Raw genomic sequence first — 7,670 nt, forward strand, 5'->3', positions numbered from 1 at the left:
GATGGGCGGTCCCCGCATGAGGTCAGCCATGGAGGTGAGGAGGTCGCTGGGCCAGAGAGTAGCGGATGCTAGCGCTGATGGTGCGTTTTAAAATATTTCCCGCAATAGGTGGTGCCCAGAGTGGGGGCAGGAATCCACTGGAAATTTGGGATTCTTGTCCTATGAGTTAGAAATTTAGTTAGAAGTTTGGAGGTTTGGTGAGTGGAGCAGAGTCAAGTCACATGACTCAATCTCAGGAATCTTGAAACCAAGGGGGCTCTGAGGTGCCTGCTGTGAAGGGAGACAAGATGGCTGCTCTGAGTCAGAGAGCCGGAGAATGGAAGCTGCCTACTTCTTGGGGCAGATATTGACTTAACTGTGAATTTATAAAATCGGGATTATTTACTTTTAGGATAGATTTATATACAGATTTTGTCCAAATCATGTGGTGAATTTTGCCCACAGTTCAGAGCTAGAATAGGGAAATTTTACTGACCCCAGATAGCATAACAGATAGATGGTATATTAAAGTCTGGAGGAACTCACATTCTTTGAATGTGACAAATTAGAACAGGCCTAAAAATAGTCTCATACAGTATTTTTTAGTTTATTTCACTTGTTTTGAATTATTTTAATTCTCAAAATGGGTGTGATTTTGAGTTTTGTGATTATATTATTCCTCTGGGAGAGAGGTCAAGGTAAAGGTTTTTCTGGTTACTGGCTCAAGGATATGCTATTTTGTCTTTGCATTAAAAAAAAAGGTGAGCCGGGCGGTGGTGGCGCACGCCTTTAATCCCAGCACTTGGGAGGCAGAGGCAGGCGGATTTCTGAGTTCGAGGCCAGCCTGGTCTACAGAGTGAGTTCCAGGACAGCCAGGGCTAAACAGAGAAACCCTGTCTTGAAAAACCAAAAAAAAAAAGGTGATTAGTATAACCTTCCAGAGTTATATGGATCAGATATGATAGAGGAGGACCACCTGAACATAGATTCAGGTGAAACAAACAAACAAACAAACACACAGAAAAAGATTCTTTGTGCCATCCTTCACATGGCACAAATGAAGGCTTATGATTGGAGCAAAATTTCAACCTAACTAGTCTGAATACCCTTCACAGACTAATATAATTTATACAGATATCTTGATGATACTAAAATTTTGTAGATTTGTATATTACAGAACATACAGCTTTGGTGAGTCTCATTGTCAGACATGCTGAACTGACCTGCCTGAACTCCTGATGTCTTGGACTTTCAGCTGGATCCAGTTAGGATACAGACATCAAAGACTAAAACGATTGGTATGGCCTTCTTAAGGCCAACCAACTCCCCCATTTTCCTTCCCTTCCCACCCCTTCAAAGATATCTTAATGCCCATATTCAGCATGAAGACGTTATGAAGAGCCATCGTCCCAGTTCCCTGGGCTTTAAGTTGAAGTTATAATTTCTTCATTGGTATAGAATTTGTTTTGATGTAGAATCAAGATTTTCATTGGTATAAATTTCTTCAATTGATACAAAAAAAAATTGAAAGTACAAGGCTTGGACCCAGTCCTACTATAAATGCCATTACAAACTGATCTGAGATGTTTAAACCTGTGAGTTAGGGCCAGAAAGCAAATTCATGGCTCTGAGTTTATTGTTAGGGTGTTTTCAGATATTTTAATTATAAATAGCTCAGGGTAGTTAACGGACAACAGTCCAGATTGCTTTACATGGATAGCTGGTTTTCAAAAACGTCAGAAATCCACAGGATGTGATATTTAAGGATATTTATTCACTTGTTGTTGAGACAAATCTAACAGCTCCCCATTCGTGGATTCAAAGAAGCAGCTGAGCATCTTACCTCCGGGTGAGGTTGTACATTGCCGCTAGGTGGCCACTGGGCAGAAATTGCCTATCTCTCTTGCAGACCTGTACTATTCTTGAGAGGACACAAGTTACAGGTTAGGACAGCTTAGTTCTGCCGAGACAGAATAAACTAGTCCTTAATAATTCCTGTTTTTTCAAGGTCTGTCAGAATATCCTGGGCCAGCATGCTGAAGACTATGCTCCAACTTTCTGACATACTGATGTATAGGTGGGCAGCTGTCTCTACCATTTGTTTCAGTTCTGGAAGTTGTGTTAGGCTTCCTATATTTTCAGATATTGTTGGTTGTTCTCAGATTTCTGACGGGGTTGAAAGACTAGTTATAGTTTCACAGTCAAGCCAGGCTATTTATCATTGAGAAAATATATTTGAGAAGATAGTTTTCAGATAGCATACAAGCTAAACCAGGACACAACATATGGATTTGTAAGTCTTTTAAGGGCTGGGAAAAGTAACACGGCAGCGGCGGCGGCGGCGGCGGCGACGGGAGGAGGAGCCACAGCGGAGCCGGCCGCAGCTTCTCCTCCTCGCGCGCCGGGCGCCGAGGAATCCGAGGGCGTCCGCGAGAAGATGGGCTGGGTCCAGGTGACTATGAACCTGGGGGAGAAGGGCGACTTCCACGAGCCCCGGCTGCGCGACGCAGCAGGCAGCGGTGCGAGTGGCGGGCTCGGCAGCCCCGGGGGCCTAGCCGCCTGAAACCCCTGCGACTTCCCACTTGCCGCTCCCGGGGACCCAAAGGGCCGCCGCAGAGACCCTACGGGTGAGGCGGCAGACACAGGAAGAAGGGCGCGAGCGGCGCGGGAGACCCGAGTGGAAGGAAGAAGGCCGAGGTGACCCCTGCCAGGTCCGGCGCGACGGAAGATCCGGCCCGGGTAAGGGCTGATTCCTCTTGCGCATCTGTTTCTAGAGAGACGGGCGTGCCCGTCCGACCCCGGGCTTCCTGCCCTGCTTCCAGAGGCACGGGCGCCTGCGCGCGGGACAGGTGTTTTAGGTGCGGGGAAGAGGGGCACCTGAGCCCTTACTGCCGGAAGGTCATCGGTGGCAAAAGAGGACGCGCCTTTGCCCAGTGTCCCAAACAGTTCACGGTTCTGCGGCAGCTCAGCTCGCCAGCGTGACGGGGCACTGAACGCGCGTCTGCCTGCCAGGGTGAATACACAGCCAGCTTACCCCTCTATTAAGTGCCAAAACTTTTTTCTTTAAACCATTTTTTTAAATCTTTTTGGATGGAAATATTTATAAAAACCTACCAGAGACATTCTCTCTATGTCTTTTTAAAACCGTGTGTGCTCCTTTTTAGCCTTTTTGAAATGGTGAATTTTACCAGTAAAGACTATTCGGAACCAAAGCGTACAGATGGGTCGCCTGTCTCCCATTTTGTATTTGTCTTTGATACTTTCGTCGAGACTCCCCCCATCTCCCCCCGTTTCCGTTTTACTACCTCCCTCATACATTGTCTCCTTAGAAGATTTTTGCCCTTTGGGCTGCTAGCTCATCTTCATGCCTCTGCCCAGGGTACAGGGCCCAACTCGGGATAGACACTCTATCCAGTGTTTTACTGAATCAAAACGTTGTTGACTGGCTTCTGTCAAGAGTTGTCTACCTTTTGCAGCCCTCCGCTGGGCCCTTTTCATTTGCTGTTTCTATGTGGTATCAGACTTTGTGAAAAGACTTTGTTGCTAGAAGTGTGTATTCTGAATAAGCCCTGAATAGTGGCCAAGGGCCTCTCGTGGCAAAAAAAATATACCTGCATAGTGACAGCTCCATGTGACAACTGAGAAGCCATATTTCTACAAGGTCATGGAGCCTAGGCTTACCTGCTGGAAAAGACCCAAGAGGTGTTTTTTGTTGGGTTTGGGAGTGTGATTGCTTTTGGTTTTTGTGGGCCTGTAATATGGGCACGCCCCCCAAACCCAGAGACCTAACATAGAGCCCTCGCTAGGTCACGAGGCTAACAGGTCTCTGCCTTAAAATTTACGTATTACCTGAAGCCCCGCCCGCTTCCAATATAAAAACTAACACCTTCCGGCATGTTTCGGGAGAGCGCTTTACCATTCACCACCCAAGCCGGCCATCTGTTAATAAATCAACACATCTCAAATCTCTACATGTCTCGTGAATTCTGGATCTGAGTAAGTCAAAAATCCTGCGCGCCCCTGCCCGCGCGGGGCGGGGAAGGGACCCTAGCTAGCCGAGGCCGCCCCCCACCCCCTCTCTACACTCTATCGAGCTGCGGGTCCAGAGAGGGCCTCGGAGCCCAGGACATCTCCGCCCGCTCTTGCTCGCGTGACCACCCACACCACCCGTGTCCACCGTGTCACTGCCGCCCGCCGACCTGTGTCTCCGCCCACTTCTGCTCCCGCCAGCACGGCCGCCTGTGATTCCTAGGCGCGAGCAGTGTCCGACAGGTTTTGTGTTTTGAGACAGGATCTCTCACTGCGTCTCCCCTTGGTCGGCTTGGAACTGGCTGCATTCATTGAACAGGCTAGCTGCAAACTTGCAGTGACCCTCCCAACTATCGCCTTTGCCTCCCTTTGGTTTTCCAGAAGATAAAGTGAACCCAGAGAAGTTAAACGACTGGGAGAAAGTACCCAGCGTGGTGCCTCAGATAGCCAGCCCGCAGTAGAGTCCCCAGACCCCAAGCCCGGTGCTCATGCTACTACCTCTCACACTTCACAACACAACAATCTCCTGGACACTGGTGGGCCAAGGGAGTCTGCTTTGTGCTCTCCACAGGGATGATCCCAGCAGTGCTGAGAAATCATCCTGAAAGAGCAGAGAAAGCGTGACTTACTGCTTGGGAGCTAGGGAAGGAAGGAACCAGGAGCAGCACACTCTCAGCTGCATGCATCCGCCCTTGGAGTGCATCTTAAATGTTCCAGGGCTGTCCCCTTCCACTGTCACTGTCACCAGTGAGAATCGGTTCCCCTCAATAAAGAAACTTACGAGATGTTTGCATTTGCACCTCTGCCTCAGCCACTAGGAACCCTGGAGAAGCTCATCCACAACCTCTAACCTCCGACCCTCAAGAGAAGGTGGTTTTAGCCCAGAATCATGAGTGAGCTGTAAACTAGAAAATGTTCCTGGGGAAAACAGGCCAGTACAGGGCTTGGGTCAATTAAGTGTTACCAAGTTAAAGTGAAATGCAGTAAACTGCTTTTCTTCAGTTGTTGTCTTCTCTTTGCTGCTTGCTATTTCCTTGTGGCTTGGAATGTAAAAATCAATTACTAAGATTTGTTCTGAATAAATATTTATCTTTCGTAAAAAAAATAAGTCTTTTAAGTTAGGATAGATGACAGAGTGTTCTAGTTAATTGACAAAAATGATGGACTGGGTGTTAGGTCTATCTTGTACTTTATAAATTACGAAATGGTAAGAGTTGTGCACAATTTATATCTGAGATAAAAGAGCCTTTTAACTGGACAGATAGAGGAAGTGTGGATTGCTGTCTATATGCAGGTGAGGGCAGGGACCAGGTAAGATGAGAGCCTGTGATTGGGCAGTGGAAAAGGAAGGTGGGCTGAGAATGTTAGAGATGGGGACAGAGAGACAGAGAGGGAGAAGAAGGAGAGGAAGAGACAAGATGGAACTTATAGGAGAGGAAGAGGAGCCAGAACCACACAGTCCTGGGAGCCATAAGTATTGGGGATTTCTTCGATGATGAATAAGTGGGGTGCGTCTGCCCCGTCTGTGTGTGTAGCTTGTGTTTATATCAGTTGAGTTTTGAGTTCATTGTACAGGCGTTTTGTGGGTTGAGAATTTACTAATATAAATCTGACTGAGGAATTACAAGCTGGGAATGTGAGCAGAATCATGGCGAGAGAACTGTGAGATGGGCGGTCCCCGCATGAGGTCAGCCATGGAGGTGAGGAGGTCGCCGGGCCAGAGAGTAGCCGATGCTAGTGCTGATGGTGCGTTTTTAAATATTTCCCATAACAGTAAATTTGTTCCAAGCCTGTTTTCTTTCCTAGTGCAATTAGCCTGTGACAAATGAAAGTTTACAGAGTTCTATTTGAAACTTTTATTTTATAGGAGGCTTGAGATTACTTTTATCAATTTAGGAGCTCTATAAAATCATTCTCAGGAATTATGAAATCATCAATCTGTCTAAGTGGGATTTGTCTAAATACAAAAGTACATCTTATTGATCTGCCCGAAATTTGCTGGGTAGATGGGCTGATGCCCAGGAATCATCAGGCTATGTAATAGTGAGGGCAAGCAAGAAGCAATCCCGGGATGAAGCCTCTGGGGACTTTGCCTCTCTGAGCGCACCCATTGCAGCCATGCAAAACAGTGGTCCATCTCCAGAACTCACTTGCTTGTCATAGCCTTCCCTAGATGGCTTCTGACACTCATTCAGCAGTAAGCCAATAATTACATCTGGTGAATAAAAGTTAATTTTACACTCAGGTGATGGGTTGGGGAAAAGCATCCAGGTTTGGGGCAATGTTCACTTCATGCTCTGACTGTCACCCATCAGAAATAAAGCTTAGTCGTGTCAAGGCAAATACCTCAGAACATAAGATGAGTCAGGAAAGTCACTTCAGGACCCCCTGAACCACAACGAAGCCTGTCTCATCTGTGTGGACGCTGAGGGCTTCACCGGGTTTCTCAGTCTTTTCTCAAAACAAACAGAGGAAGCCAAGCAGTGGACTAGTTAAGCACCTTTCTGAAGATGGTCAGCAGCACCAACAGGACTAGAACTCAGGGCCTTCTGACTCTCAACTCAACTTTTTTCTTTCTTTGTTGGAGATAAGAGTCTTAGTCTGTAGCCCAGGTTGGCCTGGAACTCACTATGTAACCCTGACTGGCTTCCAACTCTTGGGCATTCTCCTGCCTCAGCCTTCTGAATGCTGAAATTATAGGTGAGAGCCACCACACCTAGCTTCAAGTCTGCTCTTAGCCCTTGTGAGAAATGATCATTCCATCTTCCAAGACCGGTCAAAGAAAACACAACTCAATAGTTATGGATATAAACTTCATGCCTAGATTGGGCAGATTTGCCACTACACTACTCTATTCCCAGCTGTGAGATCCTTAATAACTTTCGGTTTTTCCAGGCTACGTGCTCTCTTCCATTGTCCTCCCACCTCCTGCTCCTCCATCATCTTCCTCCTCCATCACCTTCCTCTTCCTCCCTCTTCCCACAAGCCTTTTTCTCCACCTCCCCTTCTACTGTCCAATCAATGAGTCTAGCCTTTACTTTACAAATTAAGGTGGACAGGAGGTTCCCAAGAAGTCACCTGTGTACAGACTCACTCCTCCTCTGCAGCCCCTCACTGGAAAGTGGAATTAGCATCAAAATACAAGGCCAGGGGTATCCACAACAATGGGTGGCTATGCTGCTTCTGCTGTAACATCCAGCCCCAAGCCAGAGGGTGTGTGTGTGTGTGTTCACACACATACTAGGGATTAATTATTCACTTATGTGTGTGTGTACTTGTTCATGTGGGTGCATCCGCTGCATACAGAGGCAGGAGCTAAGTATCATGTGTCCTCTTCAGCAGCTCTCTGCCTTAGTGTTTGAGGCAGAGTCTGTCTCTTAACTTAAAGCTCATGGGCTTACTGACAAGAACTGTGGGGGTAAAAAAAACAAAGTACTTATGGGGCAGGCACAGGGTGGGATTTGTTGTCTGCCTGTTTTTGTTTTTTCCAGTGTTTCATGGACACACAGGATCGGCTTTCTCAGCAGCCCTTGTATCTAGGTGCAGCTAGCTGATCTATGAAGTCCATGAATCTGCCTATCTCTGTCCTCTAGCATGGGGTTGCCGATGTATGCCCCTGCGGGTTCTTGCATGTGTGCTGGGATCTGAACTCATGGCCTCCT

The sequence above is a fragment of the Grammomys surdaster genome, unplaced genomic scaffold (genome assembly GCF_004785775.1).
Source record: "Grammomys surdaster isolate TR1022 unplaced genomic scaffold, NIH_TR_1.0 125769, whole genome shotgun sequence".
Lineage (NCBI taxonomy): Eukaryota > Metazoa > Chordata > Mammalia > Rodentia > Muridae > Grammomys > Grammomys surdaster.